The sequence below is a fragment of the Bubalus bubalis genome, chromosome 8 (assembly GCF_019923935.1).
Source record: "Bubalus bubalis isolate 160015118507 breed Murrah chromosome 8, NDDB_SH_1, whole genome shotgun sequence".
In the NCBI taxonomy this organism is placed as follows: Eukaryota; Metazoa; Chordata; class Mammalia; order Artiodactyla; family Bovidae; genus Bubalus; species Bubalus bubalis.
The window spans coordinates 19,098,513-19,120,758 of NC_059164.1; the positions used below are offsets into that span (position 1 = coordinate 19,098,513).

General features: G+C 43.5%; 1 long non-coding RNA gene across 1 annotated transcript in view; it reads left to right on the forward strand.

Annotated features, from left to right (window-relative positions):
• LOC123466049 overlaps nucleotides 1-22,246 on the forward strand; it is a 69,183-nt gene that overhangs the window by 13,380 nt on the left and 33,557 nt on the right. The window contains exon 2 of the long non-coding RNA XR_006641303.1: nucleotides 12,625-12,782. This is a non-coding gene — a long non-coding RNA (uncharacterized LOC123466049). The remainder of the gene's footprint in view (nucleotides 1-12,624; nucleotides 12,783-22,246) is intronic.

The window sequence follows — 22,246 nt, forward strand, 5'->3', positions numbered from 1 at the left end:
TTTAATAATTTTTATTGAAGTATATATGTTTTTATAATTTTTACAGGAGTGTAGTTTACACTGTTATGATCGTTTCAGGTGTATAGCAAATTGAATCTGTTATACATATATCCACTTGAGAGGGTCAATTCCTAGGCAGGTTGATAAGAAATCTGGGGTCCCTGAGGAGGAGAAAGGGGTTTGGGGTTCTCCAGGAGGAGATAGGGGTCTGGAATTCTCAAGGAGGAGGAAAGGACAAATGTTTGTTTGTTTTTTTCTCTCTACATTTTTTAGTCTTAGTCACATAAAGCTGTTTTTTTCTTTAAGCCAGGAACTGATGATTACACAACAACTCAGTTTAAACTCTGGGATTATACTAGGGATTATATCAACAATGTATCCTGCTTGAGGACAGTTTCTCCTTCCTGAAAACATTCTGACTAATTCTGATATCTTAAAATGTATATTATAGGAGAGTGGGTCTGGTTCAGTTCAGATCAGTCGCTCAGTCCTGTCAGACTCTTTGTGACCCCATGGACTGCAGCACGCCAGGCCTCCCTGTCCAGCACCAGCTCCCGGACTTTACTCAAACTCATGTCCATGTGTCAGTGATGCCATCCAACCATCTCATCCTCTGTCATCCCCTTCTCCTCCTGCCCTCAATCTTTCCTAGCACCATGGTCTTTTCCAATGAGTCAGCTCTTCGCATCAGGTGGCCAAAGTATTGGAGTTTCAGCTTCATCATCAGTCCTACCAATGTATATTCAGAACGGATTTCCTTTAGGATGGACTGGTTAAATCTCCTTGCTATCCAACGGACTCTCAAGAGTCTTCTCCAGCACTACAGTTCAAAAGCATCAATTCTTCTGAGCTCAGCTTTCTTTATAGTCCAACTCTCACATCCATACATGACTACTGGAAAAACCACAGCCTTGACTAGACAGACCTTTGTTGGCAAAGTAATGTCTCTGTTTTTTAATATGCTGTCTAGGTTGGTCATAACTTTTCTTCCAAAAAGCAAGTGTCTTTTAATTTCATGGCTGCAGTCAACATCTGCAGTGATTTTGGAGCCCCCCAAATAAATTCTGTCACTGTTTCCATTGTTTCCCCCTCTATTTGCCATGAAGTAGTGGGAGCAGACACAACTTTTTCACTCTTCTCTTTCACTTTCATCAAGAGGCTCTTTAGTTCTCTTCATTTTCTGCCATAAGGGTGGTGTCATCTGCATATTTGAGGTTATTGATATTTCTCCCAGCAATCTTGATTCCAGCTTGTGCTTCATTCAGTCCAATGTTTCGCATGATGTACTCTGCATATAAGTTAAATAAGCAGGGTGACAATATACAGCCTTGACATACTCCTTTCCCAGTTTGGAACCAGTCTATTGTTCCATGTCCAGTTCTAACTGTTGCTTCCTGACCTGCATACAGATTTCTCAGGAGCCAGGTCAGGTGGTCTGGTATTCCCAGCTCTTGAAGAATTTCCCACAGTTTGTTGTGATCCACACAGTCAAAGGCTTTGGCAAAGTCAATAAAGCAGAAGATTTTCTGGAACTCTTGCTTTTTGGATGATCCAACAGATGTTGGCAATTTGCTCTCTGGCTCCTCTGCCTTTTCTAAATCCAGCTTGAACATCTGGAAGTTCATGGTTCATGTACTGCTGAAGCCTGGCTTGGAGAATTTTGAGCATGAGTTTGCTAGTGTGTGAGATGAGTGCAATTGTGTGGTAGTTTGAGCATTCTTTGGCATTGCCTTTCTTTGGCATTGGAATGAACACTGACCTTTTCCAGTCCTGTGGCTACTGCTGAGTTTTCCAAATTTGCTGGTGTATTGAGTGCAGCACGTTGACAGCATCATCGTTTAGTATTTGAAATAGCTCAACTGGAATTCCATCACTTCCACTAGCTTTGTTCTTAGTGATGCTTCCTAAAGTCCACTTGACTTCACATTCCAGGATGTCTGGCTCTAGGTGAGTGAGCTCACCATCCTGATTATCTGGTAGGATTATCCCACTGTGTGTCTGGTAGGATCTTTCTATTGTTAAGTTCTAATCCTGGTATCCTAAAATGTAAATTGTGGGAGTGGGTCTGGTAAAATTTTTACAACCTTGAGACATTCTTTTGATTTATTGTAATGTCTAATTTAAAAAGTATATAACTCTTGCTAACACTAGCTGGAGGGCACTCTCCATCCCCTCTCTGATGTCAATGTCAGAAACGTTCTCTGTCCCCTTTTACACTTTAATAAATCTCTGCTATAAGGGTCTTGTGTAATCAAGCCTGGTCCCTGGTCCCAAAGTTAAATCTTCTGCTTCAGAGATCACGAATCTGACACCATTCACCATAAGCTATCACTCTTTTCTTTAAATACTTTCCCCATAGGTTATTACAAAGTATTGAGCAGAGTTCCCTGTGCTATACAGTAGGTCCTTATTAGTTATCTGTTTTTATACAGTAGTGTGTCTATGGTAATACCAATCTCCCAACTTATTCATGCCTGCCTTACCCCCTGCTAACAGCATATTTGTTTTATAAATCTGAAATTCCATTTCTATATTGTACATAAGTTCATTTGTACAGTTTTTTTAAGATTACACATACAAGTGATGGCATAAGATATTTGTCTCTGTCTGACTCACTCAACTCAGGATGACAATCTCTGGGTCTGTCCATGTTGCTGCAAAAGGCTGTACTATCTTTTTTATGAGTGAGTAATATTCCATTGTATATATGCTCCACATCTTTTTTATCAATTAATCTGTGGATGGATATTGAGGTTGCTTCCATGTCCTGGCTACTGTAAAAGCCCTGCAATGAATATTTGTGTGCATGCATCTTTTCAAATTAAGGTTTTGTCCAAATATTTGATGAGAAGTGGGATTTCCTGGGTCACCTGATACTTCTACAAGTAGTTTTTAGAGAACCTCCATAATGTTCTCCATAGTGGCTGGACAATTTACATCCCCACCAACAGTGGAGAAGGCAATGGCACCCCACTCCAGTACTCTTGCCTGGAAAATCCCATGGATGGAGGAGCCTGGTAGGGCTGCAGTCCATGGGGTCGCTAAGAGTTGGACACGACAGAGCAACTTCACTTTTACTTTTCACTTTCCTGCATTGGATAAGGAAATGGCAACCCACTCCAGTGTTCTTGCCTGGAGAATCCCAGGGACGGAGGAGACTGGTGGGCTGCCGTCTATGGGGTCACACATAGTCGGATACATGACTGAAGCGACTTAGCAGCAGCAGCAACAGTGTAGAGGAGTTTTGTTTACTCCAGGATCTGTCCAGCATTTACTGCTTGTAGAAATTTTGAGGTTCCTACCCATGGGAGGTGATACCTCATTGAAGTTTTGATTTTCATGTCTGTAATCATATGCACTGGTGAGGAAGATGGGATATGTGCTCTTTCTTTCTTTAAACTGTGAGTAAAACTAACTTTTGAAATTGACTTCTTGTGAACCTGCCTTTTTTGAATTCATACTCCATTACCTACCTAGAGCATTTTTTTTGAGGGAAGAAGTTATTTTGAGCCCATCAGACCTTCTGAGTTAAAAGTTACCCTAAGCACAGATGTTAAAGTTGTCATTAAGATAAAGGCCTGATCTTGGGAAGGAAATGAGAGTAGAATGTGGCAAAACAAACCCACAAGGGCTTTTACTTCATTAATTCTTCTCCATTCACAATCAGCACCCTGTCCCTTTAAAATATCACCTCCTTCAAATCTGCCCTGCAGAGGGTGCTGTGTTGTAGTAAGAATTTGCTGTTATTTGTCAAAGGAGCGTATTTTCTACTGATGTATAGTCGATGCTATAAAGAGCAATATTGCATAGGAACCTGCAATGTTAGGTCCATGAATCAAGGCAAATTGGAAGTGGTCAAACAGGATATGGCATTTTAGTGGCATTTTAGTGTTCAAACAGGAACATCAACATTTTAGAAATCAGCGAACTAAAATGGACTGGAATGGGTGAATTTAACTCAGATGACCATTATATCTACTACTGTGGGCAAGTATCCCTTAGAAGAAATGGAATAGCCATCATAGTGAGCAAAAGAGTCTGAAATGCAGTACTTGGATGCAATCTCAGAAATGACAGAATAATCTTTGTTTATTTCCAAGTCAAACCATTCAATATCATGGTAATCCAAATCTGTGCCCTGACCAGTAATGCTGAAGAAGCTGAAGTTGAACGGTTCTATGATGACCTCCAAGACCCTCTAGAACTAACACCCAGAAAAGATGTCCTTTTTGTTATAGGGGAATGGATTGCAAAAGTAGGAAGTCAAGAAATACCTGGAGTAACAGGCAAATTTGGCCTTGAAGTACAGAATAAGCAGGGCAAAGGCTAACAGAGCTCTGCCAAGAGAACACACTGGTCATAGCAAATACCTTCTTTCAACAACACAAGAGAAGACTCTACACATGGACATTACCAGATGGTCAATACCAAAATTCGATTGATTATATTCTTCACAGCCAAAGATGGAGAAGCTCTATACAGTCAGCAAAAACAAGACTGGGAGCTGACTGTGACTAAAATCATGAACTTCTTATTGCCAAATTCAAACTTATTGAAGAAAGAGGGAAAACCACTAGACCATTCAGGTACGACCTAAATCAAATCCCTTATGACTATACAGTGAAAGTGACAAATAGATTCAAGGGATTAGATCTGATAGAGTGCCTAAAGAACAATGGATGGAGGTTCATGACATTGTACAGGAAGCAGTGATCAAGACCATCCCCAAGAAAAAGAAATGCAAAAAGGCAAAATGGTTGTCTGACGAGGCCTTACAAATAACTGAGAAAAGAAGAGAAGTGAAGGCAAAGGAGAAAAGGAAAGATATACCCATCTGAATGCAGAGTTCCAAAGAACAGCAAGGAGAGATAAGAAAGCCTTCCTCAGTGATCAATGCAAAGAAATAGAGGAAAAACAATAGAATGGGAAAGACTAGAGATCTCTTCAAGAAAATTAGAAATACCAAGGGGACATTTCATGCAAAGATGGGCTCGATAAAGGACAGAAATGGTATGGACCTAACAGAAGCAGAAGATATTAAGAAGAGGTGGCAAGAATACACAGAACTGTACAAAAAAGATCTTCATGACCCAGATAATCAGAATGGTGTGCTCACTCACCTAGAGCCAGACATCCTGGAATGCGAAGTCAAGTCGGCCTTAGGAAGCATCACTAAGAATAAAGCTAGTGGAGGTGATGGAATTCCAGTTGAGCTATTTCAAATCCTAAAAGATGATGCTGTCAAAGTGCTGCACTCAATACACCAGCAAATTTGGAAAACTCAGCAGTGGCCACAGGACTGGAAAATATCAGTTTTCATTCCAATCCCAAAGAAAGGCAATGCCAGAGAATGCTCAAACTACAGCACAATTGCACTCAACTCACACGCTAGCAAACTCATGCTCAAAATTCTCCAAGCCCAGGCTTCAACAGTACGTGAACTGTGAACTTCCAGATGTTCAAGCTGGTTTTAGAAAAGGCAGAGGAACCAGAGATCAAATTGCCAACATCTGTTGGATCATTGAAAAAGCAAGAGAGTTCCAGAAAAACTTCTGCTTTATTGACTATGCCAAAGCCTTTGACTGTGTGGATAACAACAAACTGGAAAATTCTTCAAGAGCTGGGAATACCAGACCACCTGACCTGGCTCCTGAGAAATCTGTATGCAGGTCAAGAAGCAACAGTTAGAACTGGACATGGAACAACAGACTGTTTCCAAATTGGGAAAGGAGTATGTCAAGGCTGTATATTGTCACCCTGTTTGTTTAACTTATATACAGAGTATATCATGCGAAACACTGGACTGAATGAAGCACAAGCTAGAATCAAGATTGCTGGGAGAAATATCAGTAATCTTAGATATGCAGATGACACCACCCTTATGGCAGAAAGTGAAGAAGAACTAAAGAGCCTCTTGATAAAAGTGAAAAAGGAGAGTGGAAAAGTTGTGTCTGCTCCCACCACTTCATGGCAAATAGAGGGGGAAACAATGGAAACAGTGACAGACTTTATTTTGGGGGCCTCCAAAATCACTGCAGATGGTGACTGCAGCCATGAAATTAAACGACACTTGCTCCTTGGAATAAAAGTTATAACCAACCTAGACAGCATATTGAAAAGCAGACACATTACTTTGCCGAGAAAGGTCTGTCTAGTCAAGGCAATGGTTTAGCCAGTAGTCATGTATGGATGTGAGAGTTGGACTATAAAGAAAGCTGAGCACCAAAGAATTGATGCTTTTGAACTGTGGTGTTGGAGAAGACTTTTGAGAGTCCCTTGGTCTGCAAGGAGATCCAACCAGTCCATCCTAAAGGAAATCCGTTCTGAATATTTGTTGATAGGACTGATGTTGAAGCTGGAACTCCAATACTTTGGCCACCTGATGAGAAGAGCTGACTCATTTGAAAAGACCCCGATGCTGGGAAGGATTGAAGGCAGGAGGAGAAGGGGATGACAGAGGATGAGATGGCTGGATGGCCTCACAAGCTCAATGGACATGAGTTTGAGTAAACTCCAGGAGTTGGTGCTGGACAGGGAGGCCTGGCGTGCTGTGTCCATGGGGTTGCAAAGAGTCGGACAGGACTGAGCGACTGATCTGAACTGATGGTTGATTGCCAATGATGTGTTTGTTGTGGATGCACAGCAACTTGACTCGGGTACATAAAAAGTTCTTTTAAGTTCTCTATGTTCTTTTTTACATAATCACCTTGTGGCAGAGGATGAGTGGCATCTCTTGTGCCATAAAGTAAGTCATTTTCCAATCAATTTTTACACATATGATTGTGTACATGTAAATCCCAATGACCTGGTACAACCTAAACTGCTCTGTGACCTTCAGTTACACTAGTTAAGTTTTCTAAGTCTGTGGATGTGTGTATGTCTTGGAATTGAGTAGCTTTGCATCAATATTTAGATTCCAAACACAAACATACCAAATTAGGTGTTTCTGTCTGTTTCAGACTTACCTCCCTGAGCAGGACGATACCTTAGTCCTTGTAGGTTGCTGCCAGGAGATTATTTCATTTATTTTTCTTTTTGATGGCTGAGTAGCTATCCCTTCATTGTACATACCACATCGTGTTTGTACATTTTTCGGTTGGTGGATATTACGGTGGCTTCCAAATCTTGGCTACTGTAAATAGTGATTCAATAAACATGATGCTGCAAGTCTCTTTTCCAATTAGAGTTTGTAGAGATATAGATTTCCAGGTCTTATGGTAAAAGTGTTTTGAAGTTTTTCAATAGCATATAGTGATCTCCATGCTGTTTTCTATTTTTATACACAAGATGGTTATTTTTATACCCCAGACAGTTATTTTTGTATCCAACATGGTTCAAGGATGGTATTTTGCCCTCCAGGCCCCGCCCAGGTGATACTGTTTCTCCACCATGTGAGGATGACTCTTGTGGCTGCTGGTGAGGGGGGTGGCTTAGCACTTTGAAGATCTGATTTGCATTTCTCCAATAATGTAGGGTGGGGGCGGAAATGGTATGTCGTCTTTTAAAATATTTAAAATATTATAACTAAAATTCATTTTGAAATCAGCCTCTACACTGCCTGCCCGGATTAGTGACCTTCAAACACCTTGCCAGGTGAGGTCTTCAGGGCAAACAAAAGTCCTTTAACTCAGGCTTGGGAGTTTTCAATTTCCCTGAGCACAGGTGTTAAAGCTGTTGTTACAAGACGTGGCCACAAGGCGGCAGCACTTCCTCATACTTTCACTTGATTCTGGGGGCAAAGTCCACGTGCTCATGCTGGGTACCAAATGAAAGTGAAATGTGGCAGAACAATCCCTAAGGGCCATTTTGTGTCTCCTAAAAGGTTCCCCATCCCATGCAGCACTCCCCCACCTTTGCATTATTAACCCCTTCAAATCTATGCTACCTGGATGATGTCCTCTGCCTTTGAAGCATTCTAAAGAAAGAATAGCAGGTGAAAAGCCTCCCATGGAGACTTATAGAGCCCAGAAGACTTTTCAAACTTCAAGCCTAAAGGGTGTACTTATTTTGGGTAATGAGGCTTGGATTAGCTATGAAAGGCAGGCGAGGTTGTGGAGATGTCGGTTTCATCCAGAAAGGCCAAACAGAGCTGCAACCAGTGAAAATTTGCTCGAATATTTGTCTGACCAACATCAGCACTAAAGCACTCCGTTCTCTGGTTCCAGGGCTGTTCGTGCTGCAGGGATGTGACCCCAGTTCGGGTCTCTGTGGCCTGCCTGGAACACGGAAGGCAATCCCTTTCATTTCAAAAGGAACTTTTATTTTTCAAATTGATTTTACTCGATTTTGAATGTTGCATTTATGTAGAGTGTACAGGTTTGCTGTATACTACATATACACAAATGTCTTTTATTTTTCGACTTTTATGTCCATCTAGGGTAGTATAAGGTGTAACTGGGGTCCTTTACCGTAGACTCAGTCCAGTTGATGAACGATGCATAACACCTGTGAGGGTGTGTGTGTCAATTGAAATGTCTTAATTTAACCCTACACGGCTGTTTGGACTTCTGAAAAACTGGTTTGTCTGTCCAAGACTGTGGGGCTGGTTCTGTCTTCCCATGGCGTTGCTTTGTGTCAGTTTTGAGATTCCATGCACCAGGGATACCCCATGGTCTCTTTCTTCCTTCAGAATTAGCTCGTTGAATATGATGATCCATAGTTCCTTGTAGCTTGCTGTCAGCCACATGATTTCATCGTGTTTGGTGGCTGAGTATCTTTCCCTTCTTTTACATACCACATCGTGTTTATGCATTCATCTGTTGATGGATATTACAGTGGCCTCCAAATCGTGGCTACTGTAAACAGTGCTGTTATGAATGTTGCACTTCAAGGCTCCTTAGAATTTGTCGAGATATAGCTCCATCTTGTGACTTCCAGGTCTTGTGGTAAGAGTATTTGGAAGATTTTCAATACATTGATTTTTTTTTTCCCCATTTCATTTTCTGTTTTTATGGCCAACATAGTCCAAGGAGGGTCCTTTTCATTCTGAGCCTGCCCAGGTGATACTGTTTGTCCACTTTTTGGAAAACGGTTCATCTGGCTGGTGGGATGGCTTACCACTTTGAAGATGTGATTAGCATTTCTCCAGTATTGTAGGCTGGGGAGGAATCAGTATGTCCTTTTTAATTTTATATATATACATATATATATATATATATATGTATATAATGTTAGGAAAACTTATTTTGAAATCAGCTGCTACAACACCTGCCCAGATTAGAAACCTTATTCCAACACTTAACTAGGTGAGGTTTTGAGCGCAAAAGTCCTTTAGGGCCCATTAGGCTTGAAGCTGAAAGTGAAGTGAAGTCACTCAGTCGTGTCCGACTCTTTGTGACCCCATGGACTATAGCCTACCAGGTTCCTCTGTCCATGGGATTTTCCAGGCAGTAGTACTGGATGGATTGACATTTTCTTCTCCAGGGGATCTTCCCAACCCAGGGATTGAACCCGCGTCTCCCGCATTGTAGACAGATGCTTTACCGTCTGAGCCACCAGGGCTTGAGAGGTCTCAATTTCCCTGAGCCCCAAAACTGCTGTTACAAACAGCTGCCACAAGGAGGCAGCACTGCCTCATTCCTCTGACCCATTTTTCTGGGGCCACTAGAGCCTCTGTCCATGTATTGATGATGGGTACCAAAGGAGAGCGAAATGTGGCAGAACAATCCCTAAGGGCTAAGGTGTGTCTCCTTAAACGTTCCGCATCCTATGCAGCACTCCACCACCTTTGCATTATCAACCTCTTCAAATCTATGCTGCTGCTGCTGCTGCTAAGTCGCTTCAGTCGTGTCCGACTCTGTGCGACCCCAGAGACGGCAGCCCACCAGGCTCCCCCGTCCCTGGGATTCTCCAGGCAAGAACACTGGAGTGGGTTGCCATTTCCTTCTCCAATGCATGAAAGCGAGAAGTGAAAGGGAAGTTGCTCAGTCGTGTCCTAATCTTCGCCAGCCCATGGACTGCAGCCTACCAGGCTCCTCCGTCCATGGGATTTTCCAGGCAAGAGTACTGGAGTGGGGTGCCATCGCCTTCTCCTGACCAAGTAGTATAGAGGCAAGATAACTGTTCAGACTTCAAGTCTAAAGGGAGGACTTGGTTGGGGTGGTCACTAGTCTTGGATTAGCTGTGAAAGGGCGGCCAGGGTGGGGAGATGTTGAATTCATCCACAGAGGACAAACCATACAGCCTGAACCTGGGAAAATTTGCTCACATATTTTTCTGAGCTCCCTCAACCCTAAGGCAACCCATTCTCTGATTCCAGGGCTGTTCATACTTCAGGGTTATGGCCCCTGCTCTGGTCTCAGAGGCCTACCCAGATCACAGAAGTCATTTCCTTGCATTTGAAAAGAAGCTTTCTTTTTCGAATTGATTTTAGTCAATTTTCAATGTTGTACTTGTGTAGAGTGTACAGCATTTTGATTCTTCTCCATGTCCACTAATATCTTGTTTCTTTCTTTTGACTTTTTGTCCTGTTAGGGCAGTGTCGACTAAAAAGATGCACAACTTCAGAGTTATGAGTTATGTTTGCTATTTGGGGCAAAATGCGGACTACAGCCAGGGAGGCAGCATCTCAGATAGCTCTGAGAGACTGCTCCAAAAGGGCAGTGGGGGAAGGTCAATATATAAGGTTTGGTGAAGGGGGAGTTCAACACCATTAAGCACTCATTTTACAAAAGGTTTTTTGTTAGTCATGAGGATCTAACATCACAATGAAGGGACTTGGTGGTTCTCTAGATATGAGGAGATGCAAGGACTGAAATCATAAAATCTGTTTCTGAAAACAAGCAATTATCTGAAGACCTGTCCCACCAGATTCCCTGGAGTACAGAATGCCTCACTCCACCCTGAACTTCCTCAGGGGTTGTTGACGATCAACAGCTATAGTAACCTGGGGTTCAATCTCCGTAGAGGCAGATGGCAAATGCCTTTGTTGTTCACTCATTGGCGATGCCCTTGGTAAGTGCCAATCTCTACTTGACAGCAGTATGGATGATGGACTGGGTACTCTCTCATTCTAGGCTGACTCCAACTGATGATTGATGTTTACACCAAGGGGTGTATATGGCGATGGGAACATCTTGATTGAACCCTACCTGGCTGTTTGGTCTGCAGGAATGCTGGTCAGCTCGTCCAAGCCTATGGGTCTGTGCATGTCTTCAGACTGAGTTGCTTTGTGTCAGTTTTGAGATTCCACACACTGGGGATACCACATGGTCTCTTTCTTCTTCTGTCAGAATTAGCTCACTGTGTGTGTGAGGATCCCCAGGTCCTGGTCGTTTGCTGCTAACGACATGATTTCATCGTCTTTTACAGCTGAGCATCCTTTGCTTCTTTGCACGTGCCACATCGTGTTTATGCATTCACCTGTCAATGGCTATTACGATGGCCTCCAAATCTTGGCTACTGTAAACAGTGCTGCTATGAACGTTGCACTTCAAGGCTCCTTTTCAATTAGACTTTGTCGAGATACAGATCCAACTTGTGGTTTCCAGGTCTTATGGTAAAAGTGTTTGGAAGATTTTCAGTACACCAATTTTTTCTCCATTTCATTTCCTGTTTTTATGGCCAACATGGTCCAAGGGGTTCTTTGTCCTCCAGGCCCTGCCCAAGTGACACTGTCCACTTTTTTGAAAATAGCTCTTCTGGCTGGTGGGAGGGCTTACCGCTTAGAAGGTGTGATGAAGTTTTTCTCAAATAACGTAGGCTGGAAAGGAATCGGTATGTTCTTTGTTTAAAAAAATTTTAAATATAGTTTGTAAAATTTCTTTTGAAATCTGCCTCTATGACACCTGCCCGAATTAGTAACCTTATTCCAACACTAAAGCAGGTGAGGGTTTGAGGGCAAAAGTCCTTAGAGCCCCTCAGGCTTGGGAGCTTTCAGTTTTCCTGAGCACTGTTGTTGAAGCTGGGGTTCCTTGCAGTGGCCACGAGGCAGCAGGAATTCTTCATTCCTCCCCTTGATTTTGGGGGAATCCAAGCTGAAGTCCACGTTTCCATGCTGGGTTCCACATGAGAGCGAAATTGAGGAACAATCACTAAAGGCTGAATTGCGTTCCCTTAAAGGTTCCCCATCCCGTGCAGCTCTCCAGCACCTTTGCATTATCAACTCCTTCGTATCTACCCTAGCTGGATGCTGTCCTCTGCCTGTGAGGCATTCTAAAGAAAGAGTAGCAGGAGGAAAGATTCCCACTGGGATTTACAGAGATGAGATAACTGTTCAAACTTCAAGTCTAAAGGAAGGACTTTGTCGGGCATTACTAGGCTTGGATTAGCTGTGAAAGGGTGGCCAGGGTGGAGAGATGTTGAATTCATCCACAGAGGACAATGCAGATAGCTGGAACCCAGGAACATTTGCTCACAGATTTTTCTGACGTCTCACAACCCTAAGGCAACCCATTTTCTGATTCCAGGGCTGTTTATGCTTCAGGGATGTGGCTGCACATCCGGTCTCCGAGGCTTGCCTGGATCACAGAAGTCATTTCCTTGCAATTTAAAAGGAACTTTCTGTTTTGAATCAATTTTAGTCGATTTTCAATGTTGTACTTGTGTAGGGTGTACAGCATTTGGATTCTGCTGCATGTCCACTAATATCTTGTTTCCTTTTTTTCAACTCTTTTGTCCCTTTAGGGCAGTATAGATGGTGAATTGAGTCTCTTTAAATTAGGTCGAAAAAATGATTGATGTTTATACCTATGAGGGTATATATGGCAATGGAAGCATCTTGATTCCACCCTACCTGGCTGTTTGGTCTGAAGGAATGCTGGTCGGCTCGTCCAAGCCTATGGGTCTGTATCTGTTTTCAGACTGTTGCTTTGTGTCACTTTTTAGATTCCACGCACCGGGGATACATATGGTCTCTTTCTTCCTCTGTCAGAATTAGCTCATTGAGGAGGAGAATCTCCAGGTCCTTGGAGTTTGCCACCACGGACATGATTTCATCATATTTGATGCGGAGTATCTTTCCTTTCTTGTATAAACCACATCGTGTTTATGCATTCATCTGTTGCTGGGTATTATGGTGGCCTCCAAATCTTGGCTCTTGTAAACAGTGCTGCTACGAATGTTGCACTGTAAGTCTCTTTTACAGTTGGAGTTTGTCGAGGTATACATCCATCTTGTGATTTCCAGGTCTTGTGGTAAGAGTGTTTGGAAGATTTTCAATAAACCGATTTGTTCTCCATTTCGTTTTCTGTTTTTATGGTCAACATGGTCCAAGGACAGATGGTACATTTCCCTCCAGGCCCTGCCCAGGTACTACTGTTTGTCCACTTTTTTGAGAATGGCTCTTCTGGCTTGTGAGAGTGCATACAACTTCAAGGATGTGATTTGCATTACTCCAATAATGTAGGCTGGGAAGGAATAGGTATGTCCTCTTTTTAAAAATGTTTATATTTTTAGTAAAATTCATTTTGAAATAAGCCTCTAAAATGCCTGCGCGGATTAGTAACCTTATTCAAACAGTTATCAAAGTGAGGTCTTGAGGGCAAAAGTCTTTTAGAGCCCCTTTTAGAGAAGGCAATGGCACCCCACTCCAGTACTCTTGCCTGGAAAATCCCATGGGCGAAGGAGCCTGGTAGGCTGCAGTCCATGGGGTCGTGAAGAGTCGGACACGACTGAGCGACTTCACTTTCACTTTTCATTTTCATGCATTGGAGAAGGAAATGGCAACCCACTCCAGTGTTCTTGCCTGGAGAATCCCAGGGACGGGGGAGCCTGGTGGGCTGCCAGTCTATGGGGTCTCACAGAGTCGGACAGGACTGAAGCGATTTAGCAGCAGAGCCCCTTTAGAGCCCCTTCAGGATTGAGAGTTTTCAATTTTCAGGAGCACTGGTTTTAAAACTGCTGTTAAAGCAGTGGCCACAAGGCGGCAGCACTTCTTCATTCATCAACTTGTTTCTGGAAGCACCAGAGCCTAAGTCTGCCTACTGATGCTATGTTGCAAATGACATCAGAGTATGGCAGAACAATCCCTAATGGCCAAATTGTGTCTCCTTAAAGGTTCTCCAACCCCTCCAGCACTCCAGCACCTTTGCATTATCAACGCCTTCAAATTTACTCTAGCTAGATGCTGTCCTCTGCCTGTGAGGCATTGTAAAGAAAAGGGTAGGAGGAGGAAAGATTCCTACCAAGATTTATAGAGACCAGATAACTGTTCAAACTTCTGGTCTAAAGGGAGGGCTTTGTTGAAGGTCCCTAGGCGTGGATTAGCTGTGAAAGGGCGGCCAGGGTGGGGAGATGTTGAATTTACCCAGAGAGGACAAACCATACAGCTGGAACCCAGGAACATTTGCTCACATATGTTTCTGAGCTCCCTCAACCCTAAGGCAATCCATTCTCTGGTTCCAGGGCTGTTCAGGCTTCAGGAATATGGCAGCTGCTCCAGTCTCTGAGGCCTGCCCAGATCACAGAAGTCATTTCCTTGCATTTGATAAGAAGCTTTCTTTTCTGAATCGATTTTAGTCAATTTTCAATGTTGTACTTGTGTAGGGTGTACAGCATTTTGATTTTGCTCCATGTCCACTAATACCTTTTTTTTTTTTTTTTTCAACATTTCTGTCCCTTTAGGGCAATATAGATGATTGACTTGGGTTGCTTTTCTCTAGTCCAAGATCCAATTGATGATTGATTTTCACATCTATGAGGGTGTGTATAGCAATGGAAGCATCTTGATTTCACCCTACCTGGCTGCTTGGTCTCCAGGAATGCTGATTGGCTCGTCCATGGGCCTATCGCTGCTACCAACATTGCGCGGCAAGTCTCTTTTCCAATTAGAGTGTGTGGAGATACAGATCCAACTCGCGATTCCCAGGCCTTTTGGTTAAAGTGGTTTGAAGTTTCTCAAAAGTTCGGTTGTGTTCTGTTCAGTTTCTATTTTAATGAACAACACGGTCCAAGGAGGGTCCTTTTCCCGCCAGGCCCTGCCCAGGTGCTTCTGTGTGTCCACTTTTTGAGGATGGCACACTTCTGGCTGGTGGGAGAGCTTACCGTTTTGAAGATATGATTTGCATTTCTGGAATAATGTAGGGTAGGGAGGAATCGGCATGTCCCTTGTTTAAAATTTTTCAATTTTGTAACTGAAATTCATTTTGAAATCAGCCTCCTACACTGCCTGCCCCGATTAGTAACCTTATTCAAACACCTAACCAGGTGAGGTTTTTAAGGCAAAGGTCCTTTACTCAGGCTCCTGAGTTTTCAATTTCCCTGAGCGCGGGCATTAAAGCTGTTGCTACAAGTGGCCACAAGGTGGCAGCACGTCTTCATTCCTCCACTTGCCCTGGGGACGAAGTCCTCGTGTTCACGCTGGGTTCCATGAGAGTGAAACAGGCCAGAACAATCCCAGGGGCTAAACTATGACTCCTTAAAGGTTCCCTTGCATCACTCCACCACCTTTGCATTATCAACCCCTTCAAATCACCTTGGCTTGATGCTGTCCTCTGCTGTGAGGCATTCTAAACAAAGAGTAACAGGTGAAAAGCTTCCCACCGAGATTTATAGAGACCAGATAACAGTCTTCAAGCTAAAGGGAGAACTTAATTGGGGGTCACTAGGCTTGGATTAGCTGTGAAAGTGTGGCCAGGGAGTGGAGATGTTGAATTCATCCTGAGAAGACAAGCCATATAGCTGCAACTCAGGAAATTTTGCCCACATATTTTTCTGACCTCCCTCAACCCTAAGGCAAACCATTTGCTGGTTCCAGGGCTGTTCATGTTTCAGGGATATGGCTGAAGCTCTGGTCTCCGAGGCCTGCCTGGAACACAGAAGTTATTTCCTTGTATTTGAAAAGGAACTTTTCTTTTTCAAATCAGTCTTAGTCAATTTTCAATGTTGTACTTGTGTAGGGTGTACAGCATTTTGATTCTGCTCCGTGTCCACTAACATCTTGTTGCTTTTCTTTTTGATACTTTTATCTCTTTAGGGCAGTACAGACGATTGACTGGGTCTCTTTCCTCCAGACTAGGGCCAGGTGCTGATCAATGTTTACACCTATGAGGGTGTATATGGCAATGGAAACGCCTTGGTTTTTCCCTACCTAGCTGCTTGGTCTTCAGGAATTCTGACCGAGTCGTCCACGCCTATGTTTTTGTGTCTGTCTTCAGATTGAGTTGCTTTGCGTCACTTTTGAGATTCCACACACCAGGGATACCATATGGTCTCTTTCTTCCTTGGTCAGAATTAGCTCATTGCATATGAGAATCCCCAGGTCCTTGTTGCTGCCACCGACATGATTTCATTGTATTTGATGGATGAGTACCTATATCTTAGTACATTCCACATCGTGTGTATGCATCCATCCGTCTATGGATATTATAGTGGTTTCCAAATCTTGGCTGCTGTAAATACTGCTGCTATGGACGCTGTGCTGCTGGTGTCTCTTCCAATTAGTTTATCTAGATACACATCCACGTTGAATTCCAGGTCTTATGGTTCAAGTGGTTTGAAATTTCTCTAGAGCCCGATTGCGTTCTCCTGTTCAGTTTCTATTTTTGGACAACATGGACCACGGAGGGTCCTTTTCCCACCAGGCCCCGCCCAGATGATTCTGTTTGTCTCCTTTTTGAGGATGGCACACTTCTGGCTGGTGGGAGGGCTTAGCACTTTGAAGACCTGATTTGCATTTCTGGAAAAACATAGGGTGGGGAGGAATCGGTATGTCCTTGGTTTAAAAAATTCTAAATTTTGTAACTGAAATTCATTTTGAAATCAGCCTCTACATTGCCTGCCCCAGTTAGTAACCTTATTCAAACACCTAACCTGAGGACGTCTTGAGGGCAAAGGTCCTTTAGAGCCTCTAAGACTTGGGAGTTTTTAACTTCCCTGAGCCCTGTTGTTAAAGCCGTTCTTACAAGCAGTGGCCACAAGGCGGCAGCACTTATTCATTCCTCCCCTTGACGCTGGGGGCATCAGAGCGGAAGTCCAGATGTTCCTCCTGGGTTCCAAAGGAGAGCGAAATGTGGCAGAACAATCCCTACAGGTGGAATTGTGTTTCCTTAAAGACTCCCCATCCCATGCAGAACTCCACCATATTTACATTATCAACGCCTTCAAATCTACCCTAGCCGGATGCTGTCCTCTCCCTGTGAGGCATTCTAAAGAAAGACTAGCTAGTGAAAAGCTTCCCAAAGGGACTTACAGAGACCAGAGGGCTTTTCAAACTTCAAGCCTAAAGGGTGGACTTTTTCGGGGTTCGCTAGGCTTGGATTAGCTGTGGTAGGCAGGCCCGAGTGTGGAGATGTTTATTTTATCCTGAGAGGACAACAGAGCTGCCACCCAAGATAATTTGTTCCCATATTTTTCTGATCTCCTTCAGCCCTAAAACACTCCATTCTCTGGTTCTAGGACTGTTCATGCTGCAGAGATGTGACCACATCTCTGTTCTGTGAGGCCTGCCTGGAACACAGAAGGCATTTCCTTGCATTTGAAAAGGAACTTTTTTTTCCGAATCGATGTTAGTTGATTTTGAATCTTGCATTCATGTAGGTTGTACAGCATTTTGATTCCATCCATATCCACAGATATCTTGTTCCTTTCCCCCCCTGGACTTTTCTGTTCCTTTAGGGTAGTGTAGAGGATTGCCTGGGGTCCCTTTTACTCTAGACTAGGTCCAGTTGATGATTGATGCTTACACCTACGAGGGTGTATATGTCAATGGAAATGTCTTGATTGAAGCCTACCCAGCTGTTTGGTCTTCAGGAAAGCTGGCTGGGTTTTCCAAGACTATTGGCCTGGTTCTCTTTTCCCATGGAGTTGCTTTGTGTCAGTTTTGAGATTCCACGCACCAGGGATATCATACGGTCTCTTTCTTCCTCTGTCAGAATTAGCTCACTGTGTGTGAGGATCCCCAGGTCCTGGTCATTGGCTCTCACCAACATGATTTCAACGTCTTTTACAGCTGAGCATCCTTCGCTTCTTTGCACATGCCACATCGTCTTTATGCATTCATCTGTCGCTGGATATTACGGTGGCTCCAAATCTTAGCTACTGTGAACAGTGCTGCTATGAATGTTGTGCTTCAAGGCTCCTTTTCAATTAGAGTTTGTCGAGATATAGATCCAACTTGTGATTTCAAGGTCTTGTGGTAAAAGTGTTTGGAAGATTTTCAGTAGACTGATTTTTTCTCCATTTTATTTCCTGTTTTTATGGCCAATGTGTTAAAGGGGGTCGTTTTCCTTCCAGGCACTGCCCAGGTGACACTCTGTCCACTTTTTTGAAAATGGCTCTTCTGGCTTACTGCTTAGAAGATGTGATGAAGCTTTTCTCAAAAAATGTAGGCTGGGAAGGAATCAGTATGTCCTTTGTTTAAAAATTTTTTAAATAATGTTAGCAAAAATTCATTTTTAAATCATCCTCTTCAATGTCTGCCCGGATTAGTAACCTTATTCGAACACCTAACCAGGTGAGGTCTTGAGGGCAAAAGTCCTTTAGAGCCCATCAGGCTTCAGTTCAGTTCAGTTCAATCGCTCAGTCATGTCCGACTCTTTGCAACCCCATGAATCACAGCACGCCAGGCCTCCCTGTCCATCACCAACTCCCAGAGTTCACTCAAACTCACATCCATCGAGTCGGTGATGCCATCCAGCCATCTCATCCTCTGTCGTCTCCTTATCCTCCTGCCCCCAATCCCTCCCAGCATCAGAGTCTTTTCCAATGAGTCAACTCTTCACATGAGGTGGCCAAAGTACTGGAGTTTCAGCTTTAGCATCATTCTTTCCAAAGAAATCCCAGGGCTGATCTCCTTAAGAATGGACTGGTTGGATCTCCTTGCAGTCCAAGGGACTCTCAAGAGTCTTCTCCAACACCACAGTTCAAAAGCATCAATTCTTTGCCGCTCAGCCTTCTTCACAGTCGAACTCTCACATCCATACATGACCACAGGAAAAACCATAGCCTTGACTAGACAGACCTTTGTTGGCAAAGTAATGTCTCTGCTTTTGAATATGCTATCTAGGTTGGTCATAACTTTCCTTCCAAGGAGTAAGCGTCTTTTAATTTCATGGCTGCAGTCACCATCTGCAGTGATTTTGGAGCCCCCCAAAATAAAGTCTGACACTGTTTCCACTGTTTCCCCATCTATTTTCCATGAAGTGATGGGACCAGATGCCATGATCTTTGTTTTCTGAATGTTGAGCTTTAAGCCAACTTTTTCACTCTCCTCTTTCACTTTCATCAAGAGGCTTTTTAGTTCCTCTTCACTTTCTGCCATAAGGGTGGTGTCATCTGCATATCTGAGGTTATTGATATATCTCCTGGCAATCTTGATTCCAGCTTGTGTTTCTTCCAGTCCAGCGTTTCTCATGATGTACTCTGCATATAAGTTAAACAAGCAGGGTGACAATATACAGCCTTGACGTGCTCCTTTTCCTATTTGGAACCAGTCTGTTGTTCCATGTCCAGTTCTAACTGTTGCTTCCTGACCTGCATATAGGTTTCTCAAGAGGCAGATCAGGTGGTCTGGTATTCCCATCTCTTTCAGAATTTTCCACAGTTTATTGTGATCCACACAGTCAAAGGCTTTGGCATAGTCAATAAAGCAGAAATAGATGTTTTTCTGGAACTCTCTTGCTTTTTCGATGATCCAGCAGATGTTGGCAATTTGATCCCTGGATCCTCTGCCTTTTCTAAAACCAGCTTGAACATTTGGAAGTTCACGGTTCACGTATTATATTGCTGAAGCCTGGCTTGTAGAATTTTGAGCATTACTTTACTAGCGTGTGAGATGAGTGCAATTGTGCGGTAGTTTGAGCATTCTCTGGCATTGCCTTTCTTTGGGATTGGAATGAAAACTGACCTTTTCCAGTCCTGTGGCCACTGCTGAGTTTTCCAAATTTGCTGGCACGTCAGGCTTGGGAGTTTTCAATTTCCCTGCTCACGTCGTGTTACGACGGCTGTTACAACTTATGGCCACTGGGTGGCAGCACTGCATTCCTCCCTTGATTCTTAGGGCGGCTGCGGCTGCTGCTAAGTCGCTTCAGTCGTGTCCGACTCTGTGCGACCCCATAGATGGCAGCCCACCAGGCTCCCCCGTCCCTGGGATTCTCCAGGCAAGAACACTGGAGTGGGTTGCCATTTCCTTCTCCAATGCATGAAAGTGAAAAGTGAAAGTGAAGTCGCTCAGTCGTGTCCGACTCTTAGCGACCCCATGGACTACAGCCTACCAGTCTCCCCTGTCCATGGGATTTTCCAAGGAAGAGTACTGGAGCGGGTTGCCATTGCCTTCTCCGGATTCTTTAGGGCACCACAGCCAAAGTCCTCATGTTCATGCTGAGTTCCAAATGAGAGTGAAATGTGGCAAAACAATCCCTAAGGGCTGAATTGTGTCTCCTTAAAGGTTCCCCATTCCATGCAGCTATCCCCTACCTTGGCATTATCAACCCGTTCAAATCTACCTTGGCCCGTTGCTGTCTTCTGCCTGTGAAGCATTCTAAAGAAAGAGTAGCAGATGAAAAACCTCCCACCAGGTCTTATAGAGACCAGATGACTTTTCAAACTTCAAGTCTAAAGGGCATACTTTTGGGGGTAATTACAGGTCAGGAAGCAACACTTAGAACTGGACATGGGACAAGAGACTGGTTCCAAATAGGAAAAGGAGTACGTCAAGGCTGTATACTGTCACCCTGCTTATTTAACTTATATGCAGAGTACATCATGAGAAACGCTGGGCTGGAAGAAGCACAAGCTGGAATCAAGATTGCTGGGAGAAATACCAATAACCTCAGATATGTAGATGACATCACCCTTATGGCAGAAAGTGAAGAGGAACTAAAAAGACTCTTGATGAAAATGAAAGTGGAGAGTGAAAAAGTTGGCTTAAAGCTCAACATTCAGAAAACGAAGATCATGGCATCTGGTCCCATCATTGCATGGGAAATAGATGGCGAAACAGTGGAAACAGTGTCAGACTTTATTTTTTTGGTCTCCCAAATCACTGCTGATGGTGACTGTAGCCATGAAATTAAAAGATGCTTACTCCTTGGAAGGAAAGTTATGACTAACCTAGAGAGCATATTGAAAAGCAGAGACATTATTTTGCCAACAAAGGTCCGTCTAGTCAAGGCTATGGTTTTTCCAGTGGTCATGTATGGATGTGAGAGTTGGACTGTGAAGAAGGCTGAGCGCCAAAGAATTGATGCTTTTGAACTGTGGTGTTGGAGAAGAGTCTTGAGAGTCCTTTGGATTACAAGGAGATCCAACCAGTCCATTCTTAAGGAGATCAGCCCTGGGATGTCTTTGGAAGGAATGATGCTAAAGCTGAAACTCCAGTACTTTGGCCACCTCATGCAAGAGTTGACTCATTGGAAAAGACTCTGATGCTGGGAGGGATTGGGGGCAGAAGGAGAAGGGGACGACAGAGGATTGGATGGCTGGATGGCATCACCGACTCGATGGACGTGAGTTTGAGTGAATTCCAGGAGATGGTGATGGACAGGCAGGCCTGGCATACTGCGATTCATGGGGTCGCAAAGAGTCAGACACGACTGAATGACTGAACTGAACTCACCAAGGGCCAGACATCCTGGAATGAGACGTCAAGTAAGCATTAGGAAGCATCACTCTGAATAAAGTTAGTGGAGGTGATGAAATTCCAGCTGAACTATTTCAGATCCTAAAAGATGATGCTGTCAAAGTGCTGCACCCAATATGCTAGCAAATTTGGAAAACTCAGCAGCAGCCACAGGGTTGGAAAAGGTCATTTTTCATTCCAGTCCTAAGGAAAGACAATTCCAATGAATGTTCAAGCTTTTGCACAGTTGCTCTCATCTCACAGGCTAGCAAAGTAATGCTCAAAATTTTCCAAGCTAGTCTCAACAGTACGTGAACTGAGAATTTCCAGATGTTCAAGCTGAATTTAGAAAAGAGATCAAATCACCAACATCCCTTGGATCATAGAAAAAGCAAGAGAATTGCAGAAAGACATCTACTTCTGCTTCATAGACTACACTAAAGCCTTTGACTGTGTGGATCACAACAAATTGTGGAAAAATCTTAAGCAGATGAGAATACCAGACCACCTTACCTGCCACCTGATAAACCTGTATGCAAGTCAAGAAGCAATAGTTAGAACCGGACATGGAACAATGGACTGGTTTAAAATTCAGAATGGAGTATGACAAGGCTGTGTATTGTTTCCCTGCTTATTTAACTTGCAGAGTATATCATGTGAAATACTGGGCTGGATGAAGCATAAGCTGGAATCAAGATTGCGGGGAGAAATATGAATAACCTGAGATATGCAGATGACACTACCCTTGTG